This window comes from Pseudonaja textilis, chromosome 13 (genome assembly GCF_049901715.1).
Source record: "Pseudonaja textilis isolate UNSWEBS1 chromosome 13, rPseTex1.2, whole genome shotgun sequence".
NCBI lineage: Eukaryota > Metazoa > Chordata > Lepidosauria > Squamata > Elapidae > Pseudonaja > Pseudonaja textilis.
Genome location: NC_142002.1, coordinates 7,818,499 through 7,837,529, shown reverse-complemented (window position 1 = coordinate 7,837,529; position 19,031 = coordinate 7,818,499). Strand labels below are relative to the sequence as shown.

Here is a 19,031-nt window from a genome sequence, read left to right as displayed (position 1 = left end):
ATCGGAATAGAATCAGAAGGCTAAAGTATTCTAAAGACAAGCTGATTAACTGTCAAACCTGCTAGCAAAAAAAGATTTTTTTCTGTTTCGGCCAAGGAAGAATCACAAGCACTGCCTATCTCTCACGAGGCTGAGCAAAAACTGGGGAATGCTGGGAAGGAGTATCGTGGAGGAGGAGGAGGAGGAGGAGTGTTCCACAAATTAAGCCCAGCCTAGACATGCGGAGACTGAAGCACCTCCCACTACTGGATGCTCTGAACAGCTCATGGGAGAAAGAGAGCTTTACAGAATGTTAATGATGTACTTGTGTATGTATACATTATCTTTAAGTCTCAAAACGTACCTGGAGGCACGTGCGCTCCGAGTTAGTCTGAGTTTGGCCAAGAGAACAAGGCCTATGCTTAGCAAGACAGAGTTAAGTACATTTTTAACAAATGGATTACGCTGTGCATCTCTCTCTCTCTCTCTCTCAAAACATACTAGGCAGTCTTGCTGGAGCTCTGTTGAGTTCAGTGGAGGCCTCTAAGATTTGTCAAAGCCACGGACGCTTTAAGATCCAAACAGCATAACCATACTTGGTGTTCTCTTACCTTGATGGCTCCAAGCTCGTGCAAGCCTGATTATTAACTGCCCTTTAAACATTTGCAAAAAATCTGATAAAATTTCTCCTTGTATGGCCTTTGCAGAAGAGTGTCCTAACAATTGTTAGTGATACAATTCTCATGTTTCTTTTGGCCAGATAAACTCTGCAGACAATTTGCCCGGGGTATTTTTAACAAAACGAATGCTCTGCTCTGGTAGCATCATTTTTTTTCTCTTCCCCACCCCTCACCCCACTTCCTCTGGTGGTAGCAGGGGAGACAGTAATAGCAGGAGGTATAGTTTTATAGCTAGAGCCAATATGGATGCAAAAGATTTTCATCTAAAAGGTTTAGATTCATGATGATGCTTAAAATCATTGATTTTCTAACTTATGATGGTTGAAGATGATGGGAGTGTGGTCCAACATATCTCCTGGGGAGGGGTTGTGGAATATTAGATTGGGAAGATTAACACATTAACAGAGTTGGAAGGTTACCTTGGAGGTCTTCTAGTCCAACCCAAGCAGAAGACCCTATAACCATTCTGGACAAATAGTTGTCTAATCTCTTCTTAAAAACGTCCAGTGTTGGAACATTCACAACTTCTGGAGGCAAGTCATTCCACTGATTAATTGTTCTAACTGTCAAGAACTGCCAAAACTGTCATGGTTAATCAGTACAATCATCTGGTTTTTCAACTGGCAACGTTGCTTAACAATGGAGTTTCTGGTCCCAACTCTCTTAGTTAATACCTGTGGGAGGAAAACCAAAGTGGGATGTCCAAACACTGTAGAAGAAGACAAGAGCATACCACTTCCCTGCTGTTGCCAAGACAACTTTAAAATTGAGCTTTAAAATAGTATTAAAAAATACAGCCACATCTCCGTCGAGAAATAACGTGTCTAAAAGAGCCTGCCCTCATAGTCTAAACTCTGGTTGTGGCAAGACGGACGGGTTATTGGGTGACATCTGTATTGTCCGCTTCTGAATTTGAGGATATGAAGAAGAGAGTTTTTGAAGGGTGGGGAATTATAAAAGCATCTCAGCTACAGAATCATTGGCCTATGAGTCATCTTCACTGCCAACCCCAGTTGTTAGGGGTCAGGGCTCTTGACCCCTGGGAGGCAAGTCCAATTCCCAGCATTTCTTATATGGGTTAGGAGAAATCCATGGGAAGTTGCTGTTATTGAAATACTTAGTGAGCTAAAAGGACCAATAGAGGTGAAGGGAGGAGGATGAGCAGGAGGAGGAGGAGATGAGAACTTAAGTGTCCTAAGTTTATAATGGTTAGGTCCTGGATTTAATCTTTTGAAATATATTGAGCTTGCTATATTCCAGGGACAATTGAAATCCACAGCTAAAGGTTTGGCAAAGGTCCCAGTTTTTATACCCAATATTTATGTTTTACATATTTATCCCACTGCTGGACAGATCAAGGTCATTTAGGTCAAGCCTATTCTTTCATATCCCTACTTCTTTTTTTCTATATCTTTTCTATGAAATGTGCCTTTTGAATGTCAAGTACATGCAATCAAGACCATGTAATTTATTCCTTGTTTCTTTCCTTACTTCCTGGGTTGTTGTTTTTTTGGCATTCCTTTTATTGACCTTCACTTTTTTTTTTACCAGAGCCCTTCCTTCATTTTGTTCTTCCCACTACAGCAGTTTTAATTTTTAAATTATAATTTAAGACACCTGCCTTAATTTTTTACAGCACTTCTAGAAAACCATGCTGGTCTCTTCCTGGATTCAGTTATCCGTGTCTTACATTTTGAAATTCTAGCTGAGCTTCAATGATTTTGGTTTTAAATAATTTGCATGGACTGCAAAGAGCTACAGAGCTTTCCTGTACATCTCTTTTTCATCAATTTATTGGTCCACCATAAGAACATCTAAACATGCCTCCCTCGTTTCTTATAAAATTCAACAAAATCACCCTTGCTATTTTTTTAACAGTTCATATCCTGAGATGTATTTTACAGTTAGGAGTAAACGTTGCAACCCATAATTATTTTATGGAGGAATCTAGTCTTCTTTATATAGAAGCAATACTTTTCTCAGTCCTTTCTCTCTTTCTAGTTCTCTCCTTTCCACCACTTTAATTCTGTTCTTCTTTACAAGCACTCTTATTGCCCGATGAGGATTAGGGACTTCTGGCATTGGTACATAAACAACTATATACCACGTTCTTTTTCAAATGTTGGCATGAATCTTTTTCATACCCTCCTTTTCATTTTTGGACTGAAACAACCAAGCATTTCCCAAGACTGCTGTTATTCTTTTAGCATTCGCTAATATATCTTGATTCTTCCAAACCAGCTGCTTTCCCCAAGGATTGGTTTAAAAGCTGCTTTGCCTACCTTTTGTTCTACTTTAGTTCAAGTCATATCAGTCCTTCTTGTAAAGTTAGGTTGTCCCAAGTAGGAAATATAACAAGATGAAGATAAGAATTCTATTCTATTGTAGGGCTGTTTTAACAGAATCTTGAAAGTCTGAAAGTAGAAATCTCCAGCCAGCTCATTTTATCACTTGGTAAGTTAGGGGGGAATCCTTTCTTTAAAAAAAAAAATATATCTTCCCATCATGCAGCTGTGGGCTATGCTGTCTCTTATCTGATAATTCCCAAGGCAGTACTTTTTTCCTCCTATTCTTCCAAGGTTGTTCTTACACTCCATTACAGTCCCAAATCAGTCCCAAGTGTTTAACAAATCTAATACCCTCCTTCTGGGACTACTGTCCCAACCATATACTGAGTCTCCTGGAATCTAGCTGGCTCAGTGTGTGGAACAGGTAGCATTTCTTGGCCATCCTAGATCTCAATTAGCTATTTGGTATTGAGCTTCAAGGACTAGTCATTTAATTCAGTATAGAGCTTGGGGGTCTTCTAATCCAACCCCCTGCTCAAAGAGGAGACCCTATACCATTTCAGACAAGTGACTGTCTACAGTTGTCTCTTCTTAAAAACCTCCAGTAATGAAGCACCCACAACTTCTGATGGCAAGTTCTTCCACTGGGTATTTGTCCTCACTGTTAGGAAGTTTCTCCTTAATTCCAGGTTGCTTCTCTCCTTGATTAATTTCCATCCATTGTTTCTTGTCCTGCCCTCTGGTGTTCTGCAAAATAAGTTAACCACCCCACCCCCCCTTTGTGGCAGCCCTTCAAATACTGGAATACTGCTATTCAGCTATTGTGTCCCCACTAGTCCTCTTCTCCAGACCAGCCATACCTAAATCCTACAATCATTCTTCACAGGTTTTAGTCTCTAGGCCTTTTAATTGTTCTTCTCTGCATTTTTTCCAAACACCAGAGAAATGCTTCCCAGAGAGGCTGTGGTTTCTCATATTGCTTGCATCCCATGGATGGAGTTTCGCTTGCTTGTGCAACCCAGTTTCTGGTATGCCTTGGCCCTATGCTGGTGCATGGACCAGGGGTTGGGGAACCCTGTCCTAGAAGACATGGATGGTTCAAATTCACTACCTCTCCATCTTGTTGAGGTTGACTTGAACCTATTTCTCTTCATCTAAACCGATATAGCCTCCGTACAATGGGACATGACAAGAGCTTGATATCACTTAGTCAGCCTAAGAGTTGAGATGTACGAATACCTGACCTCAAACCTGTAGATGGCCTAACCCAATGACAATGATAAACAGGGGAAGAAAGTGTCAAGATATTCTAAGTATCTAAGAACAAGGATCTTCAAACTTAGCAAGTTTAAGACTTGTGGACTTCAACTCCTAGAATTCCTGAGCTAACATGACTAGAGGAGGAATTCTGGGAGTTGAAGTCCACAAGTCTTAAAGCTGTCAAGTTTGAAGACCCCTGGTCTATGTCTGACTTGATCTCTTCACTTTGACAACAATGACTGGACTCAACTACTAGAGAAAGTACAGAACTACCAGAACACTTTCTGATGTCTGGCAGCCAAAAAGGCCAATGCAATTTTAAATTGCATTAACAGAGGGATACAATCAAGATCATATTAGGTACTAATACCGCTCTATAAAGCCTTAGGAAGACCACAACTAGAGTACTGCATCCAGTTTTGGTCACCACATTATAAAAAAGATGTTGAGATTCTAGAAAAAGTGCAGAGAAGAACAACCAGGATGATTAGGGAACTGGAGACTTAAATATATGATGAACAGTTGCAGGAATTGGGCATGGCTAGTCTCATGAAGAAAAGAACCAGGGGAAACATGCTAGCAGTCTTCAAATACTTGAGGGGCTGCCCAAGAGAGTAGGGGGATCAGGCTATTTTCCAAAGCAACTGAAGGCCAGATAAGGAATAATGGATGGAAACTGAACAAGGAGAGATTCAACCTGGAAATAAGGAGAAATTTTTCTGAGAGTGAGAACAATTGACCCATGGAACAGACGTTGCCTTCGGAAGTTGTGGGAGCTTCATCACTGGAATCTTTCAAGAAGAGACTGGACTGCCATTTGTCAGAAATGGTGTAGGGTCTCCTGCTTGGGTGATGGGTTGGACTAGAAGACCCACAATGTCCCTCCCAACTCAATCTATTAAATTTTACACACACACCTCAGAAAACTACCATGGAACAATGATCCGTTGCTGCCTCCATAAGACTAAAGCTCTCTTTTTTCACAGATAAATGCATCCTTTCCAAGTTGAGAGATGATAATCAGACTACTCCAAAATTTGCTTTGTTTTCAAAATGTAAGCCAAGCTTTTTATTTAAATGTATTTAATGTATGAGTCTGCAGTGAAGGGGAACACAGCCACATTCCTGATCTATGATTTGAGCAGACAAGCCAAATGGCAGATGTCGGGCAAATTATTTTAAGTACAGTATGTATGGAAATAGACTAGAATGTGAAATACTTTTCAAAGCATCTAATGGTGGTGAGAGTCAGCAAAGAGAAACACGAAGCAACCTACCACCCAGGTTTGCCCACCAACCAATTTAAGAAGAAATCTGTGCAAGAAAAGGTTGCGCTGGAATAAATGCCAAAAGAAGGCAGGGTATTATAGTTTATGAAGATGTCATGGAGACACACAGTTATACGGGTAGCCCTCAACTTACAACCACAATTGAACCCAACATTTCTGTTGCTGAGTGAGACATTTGTCAAATCAGTTTTATGACTTTTCTTGCCACAGTTGTTAAGTGAGTCACTGCAGCTGTTAAGTTGATAACACAGCTGTTAAGTGAATCTGGCTCCCCAACTGACTCTGCTGGTCAGAAGGTTGCATGAGCCCAGGACAATGCGACTGTCATAATATGAGTCAGTTGCCAAGTTGCCTAAATTTTGGTCATGTGACCCTGGGGATGCTGTGAACGATCATCAGTGTGCAAAATGGTCATACGTTGGTTTTTCCAATGCTTTTTGTATCTTTGAACAGTCATTAAATGAACTGTTATAAGTCAAGGACTATTAGAGTCTATACTGAAGATTCCAATTCTATGGGAGCACAGAATACTGTTCTATGCTCAAAATTCAGCTTCCAGTCCCTTTAGGGAATGCAAAGCAAATTCCTAAATCATTTGCTTGCAAAGACACCCTTGAAAGTTTATGAGAGATATTGGAAAACATTCAAAACCCAACGAGTCTGAGAAGGACTTACCATAGTTTAGTGGCTAATGAATATTTTTACAGAGGTATTATTTGTATTTTTACAACATAACCCTGGGAATGCTTGCAAAAGGGCAAGGACCCACAGAATCTCCACATGATGTTGACCTGCACATCCTAATTCCTTCTCTGGTTGACAATTGCAGCACAACGACACCTGGAAACTTAGTGGAGACTTGGAAACTTAGTCGTTCTCCATTCCTTCTGTTAACTAGCAAATCTTTCAAATAAATAAATAACAATTGGAAACCCCATTTCCCTTGGATAGTAAAAATTCACTGTAGTTTCCTGTTTAAATCAGTCTAAAATGTCTCACCAGGTGGCAGCACCTGGCCAACTGTAGCTGGGCTGGGATCATGCTTGATTAGAAGATGGATGAAAACCTTTTAGAAGTACAAGAGTCTTGTAGTCATGCAAACTATAAAAAGCAAGCATGGGTAAACTATTTCTGTACAGCAGCCAAGAAAACGACATAGGCATGTTTTGTGAAGTGCCCACAAAATCTGAGTCAATCCACAGATGTCAAGGTTTGCATGGATCTATGTCTATGGGTGCCACCAACTCTCAGGTTAACAGATATAAATTTATCAGACTTTGAATGCAATCAGTATATTTTTTTCATTTGAACTTCCTCTCCATCTGACAATTTAGAGCCTGTCAAATCGAGGACCTGTCCCTTAAAAACTTTTACTTCAAAAGTAAATTGATAGATGTGATATAAGTTTTCCTGTCAGGTAAGTGACATTCCCCTCTCCCTTCATAGTCTGATTAAATCAAAGTTACCTAAAGTTGTCTCACACACACGGATTACAACAACAACCACCTCAATTTACCACAAAGTTCTGATCAAGATGACAGGGATGAATCTGGGATTGCTACGACGAACCATTCCAAGCAGCTGGACAAGTTTTGCATTTGGAAAACTTGTTGATACAGGGAGGATTTCCTGGGCAACCCCCCACCCCCCAAAAAAAACAAATAGGGACCCCTTTGTTCCTAACCAAGGTATTCAAGCAAAGAGCAATGGGGAGAGGGACAAGGGGAAGGGGAAGAAACACTGTAGATGGATGGTAGGAAAAAGAGGAGGGGGTTGCCAGCTGAAGTGTAAACAAAAAAGCAATTGTGCTCTGTCCCTGATGTTAAATAAGGATATTTTCAAAGAGGGGAAAAAAGAACATTATGAAGCATTGGGTAAGGCATGGAAGCAATTTGACTCCCCATTCAGAAACAAAATGGTTTGAAAAGGAGCTTCCTTCCCTTCACTGGAGGTCTTCAAAGGAGTTTCCTAAGTAGATAAGATTTTCAGTGTGATCGACCGCCAGTTAATGTTTGCTTCTGGAAAACAGCGCGTTTGTACTAGGACAGGCAGATAGAACTTTATTTCAGGCATTGAGCTCTAAAAATGCAATCCATAAAAATCACATGGGATAGAATTCAAGATGATGTAGGGTCACAAGAAGCAATGGGTCGATGCAATCAACTACACCCCTCAACCACAAGCAACAGTGCCTTGAGGCAGCTTCTATTTTCTGCTCGACTTTACAACCAGTTTTGGAAAGTAGCAATGAACAATGGCATTTTTCATTTTTCAATTCATATTGAATTGGGAAGACCGCTCTTAAATCCTGCTTCAGGAAGTGACCTCAGGATGTCTATGCCTTGGGGGGGAGAAAGATATTGTCTGCAATTGTGGAAGGCACGCATATGTTGTGAGCCATTTCCGAGCTGGTTAGATCTGCCACATGCCAGAGGATGCCACCCAGACATTTTCTTCCCCTATCTCTTCCACCCACAAAGTAGACCTCTTTATAAAAAAAGGAGGAAAATATTAAAAACTCTTTCCCATTTTATAAGCCAGTCATGCCATCAACAAAACACCGAGAAGGAAGAAAATAAACACAGCTATCTTGGACTGCAGACAAGGCTTTCAGAATTGAAAAGCAGAAGCTAATTTAAATGAAAACTCTTCCTGAGTCAGCCTTGTCTACTTTTGATTGAAAAGGACACCCACAGAGCACCATAGTTCTTTTTCCAGCTGTACCCTGTCCCGGCTAAAGTAAGTTGCATCCTGCAATTCAGAAGGTCAGCCAGCAGCTGAAGTAGTGGCTGGGGGAAGTTGGAGGGAGGTGAACAAGTGTGTTGAAAGAAAGACAGATCAATGCCACCTCCTCTTTTCTTCTATTTTAATCATTGCCATAGATGTTAAGAAGTACACTAACCCTGTGCACATCCTACTATTAGCAGAATATGAAAGAAAGTTAATGTAAGTGTCTCCAAAATTATAACTTGAGGTCACTTGTGAAGAAGCTCCCCATCCTCACCTCGAAAGAAGGATCCTTCTAAGAGATATATCTCTTCTAAGAAACATGGGTACTATCTCTAAAATCAACATGAGAATTAGTGATTTTTTTTACGTATGCAACTATATGATGGTTTAACAGACAGTATTTCTACTTCAGTGACTCGAGCTGGCCGACACAACCTTAATTTCTTCAACCATTTCTTGGTTTGTTGTCCTCTCCAATGGCAAAATCTTTTCTTCCCCTCTCAATGGAAGAAAACGAATTCTAGAACTGGATTTATACAAGAGGGGTATCAGAATAACTGGGCAAGGTCAAGCCGGGGATTTTTAATTTTTTAAATTTATTTTATGTATCTCATCTTTACTATTTTCACAACTAACTCAAGATGATAAACATATCCAAGCCAGCTTTCTCCTATTTTCCCCATAACAACTCTTGAAGCAAGTTGGGCTGAGAGACAGAGATGAACCCAAGGTCAACCAGCTGTCTTCCATAACTGTGGGACTAGAACTTACGATCTCCTGGTGATTGGCCCAAGGTCAGCCAGCTGTCTTTTATAACTTAGGTGGGACTAGAATTCATGGTCTCCAGTTTCTAGCCTGGTGCCTTAAACACTAGATGAAACTGGGTTATAAATTTTCTAAATAAATGTAATGGATATAAAGGTAACCAAGAGATAGGAAGAAAATGACCTCTTCTAGCATTATTGGTACATGTTTAAAAATGTTGTCTTCTAGGTAAAGATATCTCCTGCAACTACAAGTCAATTAATCCTTCCTCCCCCTCCTTTTTCTACCATTCTCTTAGCAGCATACTCAGCTACGGCAGTACCTAAACAAGACTGGATGTGCTCAAAAAGAACTAAACATGGTTAGATCTGGTAAGTAGTTGGATGGGAGCCTAAATCCCTGTACTATATATTAGATTAGGATGGCAGATACTAATATTTGTTTCCATACATTTTCCCCCTTAAAAAGCCAAATTGATGTGTCCATAGAGCCGCCAGAACTTAAAGTTCACTCAAAGAAGATGGACCCTTTTATCTTGGAGGTAGAATACCCAATACCAAGAGTTGTATTTCAGCTCTTTTCTATTTTTTCCTAAAATTATACGGTCAAGGCATTTTCCCGCCTTCTTCTCTTCTGAAAATCATTCTTTTCTTTAGAAAAAAACATTCTTATGGCCAAAAGATTAGGAGCTACTCATCTTCTTCTCTCCATTTAAAATTGAAGAGCAACATTACTGTACAGGTCTATTAAAAAAGTGTACAGGTGTATAAAAAAGATTAGACTGCAACCATAATAATGGAACTTGGTCTTCCTCACTACCTTCTTTCCCCTTCTCGAGAATGCACCGTTTAACTCTCCCTATTTTGCAAGAATGATGAGCGAACATCCTTGTATGCAGTAGCGAAATTGTTCAACTGCTTGGAGTCACTGAGTCAGGAAAGAATTGAAAGGTAAAGCCATCCAAATGGATAGCAGTAGAAAAAAAAAAAGTCTGGTATTTTCCAAATCAAACAACCGGTTAAATTTACCTTTAAATTCAAAAAGAAGGAATTCTACTGTAGTTCTACAGGACTGGTTTATGAATCCCAATATAACAATATTCACAATATTTTTTTTTATTTTTTTTCTTCATACCATCACTGTTTCACACATAATTCCCATAGTACTATCATGTCTACTTATCTATGTAGCGTAGCTGTTTTACTGTTATCCTTCTCATCTATTCCACTACTTTCTCTTATTAGTACTATTATGATTATTATTACTTTGATATATGCTTATTACCGTATTACTTTGTTGTTTGTCAGGGACATTGAAAGCTTATGCACCAAAGACAAATTCCTTGTGTGTCCAAGTTCTATTCTATTTCTATTCTATTCCTATTTTTATTTCTATTATATTCTACTCTACTCTACTCTACCCTACCCTATTTCTATTCTAATCCATTCCTTTTCTTCTCAGATACAGACAATCAGAGTTGGAAGGGACCTTGTAGGTCATCTAGTCCAACCCCCCCACCCAAGCGGGACACCCTATACCATTTCTGACAAATGGCAGTCCAATCTCTTCTTGAAAGTCTCAAGAGATGATGCTCCCACAACTTCTGAGGGCAAGCTGTTCCATTGGTTGATTGTTCTCATTGTCAGAAAGTTTCTCCTTATTTCCAGGTTGAATCTCTCCTTGTTCAGTTTCCATCCATTATTCCTTGTCTGGCCTCAGGCACTTTAGAAAATAGCTTGACCCCTTCCTCCCTGTGGCAGCCCCTCAAATATTGGAAGACCGCTATCATGTCTCCCCTGGTCCTTCTCTTTACTAAACTAGCCAAGCGCAGTTCCTGCAACCATTCATTGTATGTTTTAGCCTCCAGTCCCCTCATCATCCTGGATGCTCTTCTCTGTACTTTTTCTAGAGTCTCAACATCTTTTTTATAACGTGGTGAACAAAACTGGATGCAGTACTCTAGGTGTGGTCTTACTAAGGCTTTATAGAGTGGTATTAGTACTTCCCTTGATCTTGATTGTATCCCTCTATTAATACAACTTAGGATTTTTTGGCGGCTGCTGCACACTGCTGGCTCATATTTAGCTGGTTGTCCACTAAGACTCCAAGATCCCTCTCACAGTTACTGCTATTGGTTTCTGCTGGTTTCACCCAGTCTATATGGGTACTTTTGGTTTTTCTTGCCTAAGTGTAGGACTTTACTTTTCTCTACATTGAATTTCATTTTGTTAGATATGGCCCAGTGTTCTAGTCTGTCAAGATCTATCTGGATCTTGAGCCTATCTTCTTGGGTGTTAGCTATTCCTGCCAGCTTAGTATCACCTACAGATTTGGTAAGTTCCCCTTCTATTCCCTCATCTAAGTCGTTAATGAAGATATTGAAGAGTACTGGGCCTAAGACGGAACCTTTTGGCATCCCACTGTTTATTTCCCTCCATGCAGACTTAGACCCATTAAGGACTACTCTTTGAGTATGGTTTGCCAGCCAGTTGTGAGTCCATCTAGTGGTGGTGCTATCTATTCTACTTTTTTCTAGCTTACTAAGTAGGTTGTGGTCTTTGTCAAATGCCTTGCTGAAATCTAAATATATTATGTCCACAGTATTTTGCTGGTCTACTAATTTAGTCACTGTGTCGAAGAATGAAATAAGATTGGTTTGGCATGATCTGTTTTTAACAAACCCGTGCTGACTGCTAGTCATTACTTTACTTGTTTCTAGATGTTGGCAGATCTATTTTTTTATTATCTTTTCCATTATCTTCCCGGGTATTGATGTTAGGCTGATTGGTCTATAGTTTCCTGGGTCTGGGGTTTTTTTTTTCCGTTTTTGAAGATGGGAACCACATCAGCTCTTTTCCAGTCCTCTGGCAGTTCCCCGGTGCTCCAGGATTTTTTGAAAGATATGGTGCAGTGGTTCTGAGATGACCTCTGCCAGCTCCTTTAAAACTCTGAGATGTAATCCATCAGGCCCTGGTGATTTGTTTTCATCAAGATCAGACAGGTGTTCTCTTACTATTTTTTTGCTTATTTTAACTTTTATTTCTGGTCTGTCTTTTACAGTTATGTTTTTGGTGGGTTGAGCTATAGTTTCTTTTTTTGTGAAGAAGAATGAATTGAGCAGTTCTGCTTTCTCTCTGTTGCCTGTTACTTCCTTGCCATCTTCTCTCTTTAGTGGACCGACTGTTTCCTTGATTTTTTTCTTGTTATTTATAAGTTGGAAGAAACCTTTTAAATTATCTTTGAGTTTTGTTGCAAGTCTTTGTTCGTTCTGAGCCTTTGCTATCCTGACTTTGTCTTTGCAGATTCTGGCTATCTGCTGATATTCTGCCTTAGTTGTATATCCTTTCCTTTTTTTGTACTTATCCTTTTTTTCTTTCTCTTCTCTTCTCTTCTCTTCTCTTCTCTTCTCTTCTCTTCTCTTCTCTTCTCTTCTCTTCTCTTCTCTTCTCTTCTCTCTCCTCCTCTCCTCTCCTCTCCTCCCCTCCTCTCCTCTCCTCTCCTCTCCTCTCCTCTCTTCCCTTCCCTATTTTCTCTTCTGTTCTGTAGTCTATCCTAAGTTACCCTATTTTAATAAGCTGAAACAAAATCTGAAGATAGAAACGTTGTTCCAATTAGGGGCCACAACTGATCCAAATTTTTTTTTTTTAATTTGAACAAGCATCAGCAAGAAGAGAGGCAGTTTGGGATAGGGTTAAAGCACCAGGCTAGAAGTCCATGAGTTCTAGTCTCACCTTAGGCTCAGGCATGAAGCCAGCTGGATGACTTTGAGTCACTCGCTCAGCCTTAGGAAACAGGCAAGGAGAAACCACTTCCGAAAATCTTGCCAAGAAAACTGCAGGGACTTGTTCAGTCAGTTGCCGGGAGTCAACGTCGACTCAAAGGCACACAAACACACAAACATTCAATTGTCATGGAATACTAGCTAACCTTCTTGGGCTTCAAGCAGGTTTTCCTGAACCATCTCAACTCTTCCTGACTGGTATGATGAAAAGTCATCCACTTAGAAGGCATGAACTTAAAACTTACACCTCTTGCCCCTAGCCATGCCAACAGGGCACCAAATCTTCCTTTAGGCTATCAGTTACCCAAATTCTTACAGAATCATATCAAAAGAGCTTGGTCAATTAATGGCAGGGGTGGGCTGCTACGGGTTCGCACAGGTTCAGGTGATTCTCTAGCTAAGGTTCTGCCCAGTTCGGCGAACTTGCAAATCCCACCCTTGGCTGGCCCCACCCACCCCGCCCTGCCCAGGAGTCTCCACGTGGCCCATTTTCAATGCCAGCTAAGCGCAGGGCCCATATGGAGGCCCGGGGAGGGCAAAATGGGCCTCCCAGAAGTTCCAGAAGGCTGGAAGTGGAAATGGGCCCATTTCCGGCCTCTGGAGGGCCTCTGGAGCCCGGGGGAGGCTGTTTTTGCCCTCCCAGAGGTTCAAGGAAAGCCTGCAAAGCCCAGGGAAGGCACCCCCCCCCCAGTGCAGGAGGCCGACTAGGCCACGCCCACCATGGTCACACACATCCAGCAACTGGGCAGAAAACTGGTTGCCAAAATTTTTGAAGCCCACTCCTGATTGCTGGGTTCCTTAAAGTAACCTTCCCCAACTGGTGCTTTATAGATCCGTTATGCTGCAACCCTCACAATTTTTAAGGTGGTGACATTGCCTAAGATAAAAATACAGGTATCTGCTCTGACTCAACCACAGTTTAATATTCCACACATTTAATGGAGATTTATTTTAAGCGTGTAAAATCATGCTTAATGTCATAATCATAACCAAGTCTGATGATCTAAGAAATTTCAGCAACAGGGGCCAGAAGGAAGGACAAATACAATTTCCTGCCTTCTTGCAGCTCTTAGGTGAAAATTGAGAACAGACCAGGAAAAGAGTCCAAGAGACTTGCTTAAAACATCAGGTTTTCAAGGAAAAAAGAAGCATGCAAAGGTTCTGTCCAATAATGCAATTTTGCAAGGAGGTTCATTAAGTGGATACTAAGAACAATGGCACACACCCTTTAGTTAATTAGGAACTCCTGTGCACAAAGAAGCTTATTTTTTTATGAGACATAAATCTGGGGAAAGCCCAGATTCTATAAAGATTTGCAGAAGCTTTTCACACAAGAGTTTAGGGCTCCTGGGCTTGAATGTTCACCATTTGCAGACCCCTCTGGCATATGACAAGATCCTGTTGGGTATAAAGGATCTGAAATAGCTGATTATCCTTTCCTAACTAGAAATCAGGCTAAATCAAATCAAAACCCACAATGTTCACTTTTCTATTACTTTCAGACCTCAAGAGTTTGCTACCATCTATGACAAACCACCTTCCCTTTTAAAAAAAAACAGTGTTCTAAATCAAATTATAAGTTAAATTATCTGAATCTTATTTAAACTGGGTTCACACATCCCATTTAAGCTGTAATATGGTTTGAAATGAGCAGATTTTGTGAACCCAGTCACCGAGGATGTAAACTCTCGTTTAAAATTCAGCATTATAAGGGAATCCAGCCAAAAATATACTGAACAGGCTTTTATTTGTAGCCATAATTAAAAAGGGCAGCATCAGAAAACAATGACTAATTAAAATACAAAGAGCAAAAGAACACCAAAACATCTACTCCATCAACACAGATTTATAAGATCTGCCAAGCTAGCCTTAAGATTTGGGTTCAGTGCTTACCATCCCAGACTAAAATTTCTGGCATTTTAAAATCAAATTTCCTTTGAGATTCATTCTCTTTCTTGCACGCGCACACATACACACACATAATCTACAGCAAGTTATTCTGGCAGAGGATGCTCCTGTTCCATCCAGCCATAACCTCTTCAAGGACATTCCATTCCTGCCCACAACCTCCAGCCGGGATTGTGTTCTCATTGGGCATTTGTAGTCTTCATCCAGTTCATTTTAGGAAATTTGGAGGAATGTTACTATAAGCTCTTCAAGTTGCATGGGTGTCAACTGCCACCTTATGCTTGCTTGTGCCTCTCTGCTATGCAGTGACATACTGTCATGACCTTGGGGAATGAAGGGGGAATGCTTGGGGAAATGAAAGTAAGTGCTGTGCCTCCTTGAGATGCTGCCTCAAGGTCACCCAGCTGGAGGAAGGAGGGAACTGTATACCAATCTGTGCTTGGACTGACCATTATGAAAACATCTTGCCTGACACCTGATTGGTTACACTGGGGTGGCAGTGAGAGGTAGTTTAGGGAGGCAAAAGTAAAATGTATGGATTTGGGCTGATGATTCTCAGTTCTGGCTATGAAGTACTATAATACACTTGATCTCCAATCAAATTATACCTTTCCCAACAAATGGAGCCAAGGATCATTTCGATTTAGAGGTTCAAGTTGCGACAGGTCCAGCAATGGGATTCTTTTTTTCGTGCATGGATAGTTTTGTCCTGCCACTGGACTGGAGCTGAAGAAAACTGACCTTGCTTTTTAGAAAATCATCAGTGCCTGCTTTGAAAATGATTCAGATCTCGTGCAAGCACAGCATCTCTCCGGCAGCCTTGTCCTATTTTTCAAATTTATGCATAAGCCCTCAAAAAGAATGTCATGGCAGAAAAGGTGGCACCTTTTCTCAGGCATACACAGAAGTCTGAGAAACATTGGGCTACTTTAATTAATTGCAGAAATGCTATGCTGGCAGGAAATCCCAAACATTTCTTCCTAATAATTTTTGAAGCACGCGCTGCCCAATGATTCGATGCATTCTCAAGTTGCTTGCTGTAAGCTTTCTCTCCTACTGGGTACCCATGAAACAGAGAGGAGAAGGCGATGAGTGACATTATCAGACATAGCCATGGTGCCAGCAGGTGAAAATATCATCAATCAGAGTAGGTTCACTCGGTATTAATGGCTGGAGAAGATGCAGGTGGCTTTTCTTAAGGAAGAAACACAGAATTACTTAACCCTGTATAGGGACTTCTTTGAAATCCCTTGGTTTTCTTTTCATTTCAAGTAGCAACAGGTTTAAATTATGCAGACATGTAAGCTTGTTGGAGAAAAAAAGATGGCATTCACACCTCAAGGTTGTAAGCCATGGATCAAGGGTCTTCAAACTTGGCAAGTTTAAGAGTTGTGGAAGAATTCCTGAGCTAACATGACTGGAGGAGGAATTCTGGCAGTTGAAGTCCACAAGTTTTTTTTTTTTAAAGCAAACTTTATTGATTATACAACTAAAATAACAAACAAACACACACACAACATAAAGAAAAAAAGGAAAAGAAAAAGAAAACAAATAAAAACAAACAATTCCATTATCATCAGTCTGTGGTTCCTTATTTGTTATCATTATTGGTGTCAGAAGTCCACAAGTCTTAAAGCTGTCAAGTTTGAAGACCCCTGGGTTTAGATCAGGCTTGTCCAACCCGCGGCCCACAGGCCGCATGCGGCCCAGGTCGGCTCATAATGTGGCCCAGTGCCCACCCCAACCTTCGTGCAAGAGGACGAGCCAGCGAGGAGGAGGAGGAGAGGCAGGCGTGAGGTAGGGCGAGGCGAGCACCACGCCAAGCAGCAACAGAAAAGGCGGGTGCTGTCAGAGCACTCCTCGTGCCGAGGCAGCCGCAGCCCAAGAGTCCCGCTCCGCCACCTCCTGCTGTTGCCACCGCCGCCACCACTGCTGCCGCCGGAGCTGTTGTAGCGGCTTCTGCCCCCGCTGCCACCGCCGCTGCTGCTGCTGCACGAGCCTCCCGGTCCTCGCCTTCCAGTCCTGCCGCATCCAGCCGGGCCATTTGCAGGAGGAGAGGTAGGCGTGAGGTGGGCGAGCTTTCTCCCCCCACCCCCGCATTCCTTTCTCCTGGCTGACTATTTTTATGATATCTTATGAAAAAAATGTTTTCTATGGTTTTTTTGGATGATCAGGTATTGTTACTTTTTTTTTTATTTTATATGCGGCCCAAACCAAATTTTCATCTTCTAATGTGGCCCAGGGAAGGTGAAAGGTTGGACAAGCCTGGTTTAGATAGATGCCAGGTAGTGAATAAATCATGCCAATGATTGTAATAGGTCTGCCAACATGATCGCCAATGACTGATGATGGAAATGACACAAGAAGAAGAAATACGATTGTAAGCCATGGATTGGACTCTTATACCCTGCTAAATTATAACCAATGGTTTGTAAGACACAATTGCCTGGCTTCATACAAAATGCTAAATAAATTTTTAAAAGCATAGTAAGTCTGAGAATGATATACAGGTAGACCTCACCTTATGACCACAATTGAGCTCCACATTTCTGCTGCTGAGCAAGACAGTTGTTAAGTGAGTTTCGCCTCATTCTACGACCTTTCTTGCCGCTGTTTTTAAGCGAATCACTGCAGTTGTTAAGTTAGTAACATGATCATTAAGTGAACCTGGCTTCCCCATTGACTTTGCTTGTCGCAAAAGAGGATCACATGATCCAGGGGTACTGCAAATATGAGTCATTTGCCAAGCATCTGAACTTTGATCATGTGGTGCCATGGCAATGGTCATAAGTGGGAAAAATGGTCATAAGTCACTTTTTTCAGCACCGCCGTAACTTCGAATTAAAGAATAAACACAGAATTATTTAACTCTGGATAGGGACTTTTTTAAAATCCCTGTTTTCTTTTTATTTCAAGTAGCACACAAACTGTTTTAAGTTCAAGGACTACCTGTATTCATTTCCGCTTCCCCAACCCAATCCCTCGTGCACTCACACATATAACTTACTGTGTCTGCATGAAGCAGCATGCAGGCTTCAGCAAATTCTGCCAAATCCCAAGAATCGGGCACCAAGAGTCACTGCAACTCAAGGATGAGTTCTGGGAGAAGAATAAAAGAAAGAAAAACTTTTTTAACAATATGTAAGGAAAACGCACTCAGGGAAGTAGATTTGATCATTCTGAAGCAGTGAAAACTCTCGACCAGGCTGCACCAATTCAGAACATAGGTAAGATTTCACACAAAGAGGTAAGTCTCTTCTCAACAGGCTAATTATTTGCATAAATGGGGTGTTTTTAGGAGGGAGATATTCTTTAAGACCTCCCATACTGGGGAGGAAGTGTTAGAATCCAGACAACAGTTTAAGCCAAGAGTCTTCAAACTTGGCAAGTTTAAGACTTATGGACTTCAACTCCCAGACTTCCTGAATTAACATGACTGGAGGAGGAATTCTGGGAGTTGAAGTCCACAAGTCTTAAAGCTGTCAAGTTTCAAGAGCCCTGGTTTAAGCAGTATATAGGTCAGGAGTCCCTGGAATCAGTCTGTGCCATGCCAAAAACTAGCTGAGTGTTTACTGGCCGGATGCCCTTCCTGTTGCCAATGCGGGGTTATATTCAACAGATATATTATCACTGTGCCCAGAGTGAGAAATGTCTGCCTCTACTTAGGATCGAACTCACAGTCTGTGAGGTAAGAGCTCCACCTCTAGGCCACCGCACCACTCACCCAGTCTCCCAACCACCCCCAGTCCAAATTCATCACATTCCACAAGTTGATGCCATGGTAACAATTTGGATCTACTTTTAAACAAGGATTTGTGTGTCATGAAACTGAGTCTTAGTACACAATTTGGATAGAGAATTCTTCATTTAACAGCAAGGAAGGTTTACATATTCTGGAAGCCACAATATCTACGCATTAGGTGGAAAACACCAGAACTGGGATAATTTGAAAAGTCAGGCGTGGATTTAGCAATGTTAAGCAATCGTTAACTAAAGCTATTGTTAACTAGCTATTGTTAAGTTTTAGTTAACTAAAATAGAAGACTTACTTAGGAACAAGGGATAACATACTTGAGATAAGAAGAGTCTTTGATTTTGCAGTCCAGTCCTTAAATTGTGCTTTCACATTAGAACTACGCCAACCCTAAGTATACTTCACCTCCATTAAGTTATTTGTGTAAGATGCAGACAAAATCCAGGACATTAGCACTAGCAATCTCTAACAAACAAACCTGCCCCAAGGGGGATTTATTAGGGAAAGCTTATAAACTATTAGCAATTTGGCAAAGCTAGAAGCAGCAGATATTCCCAAATCTCTCGCAAAGAAAGCAAATTCAGGTGACAAATCAGT

The 19,031-nt window shown here is 41.0% G+C and overlaps 1 protein-coding gene across 9 annotated transcripts in view; it reads right to left on the bottom strand.

Moving 5' to 3' along the window:
* Positions 1-19,031, bottom strand: part of AKAP13 (A-kinase anchoring protein 13) — a 285,438-nt gene that overhangs the window by 179,158 nt on the left and 87,249 nt on the right. For all 9 annotated transcript variants that reach the window (XM_087941336.1, XM_087941338.1, XM_087941335.1 and 6 more), the window contains exon 2: positions 17,688-17,779. The gene's annotated coding sequence lies outside the window, so the exon portion shown is untranslated. The remainder of the gene's footprint in view (positions 1-17,687; positions 17,780-19,031) is intronic.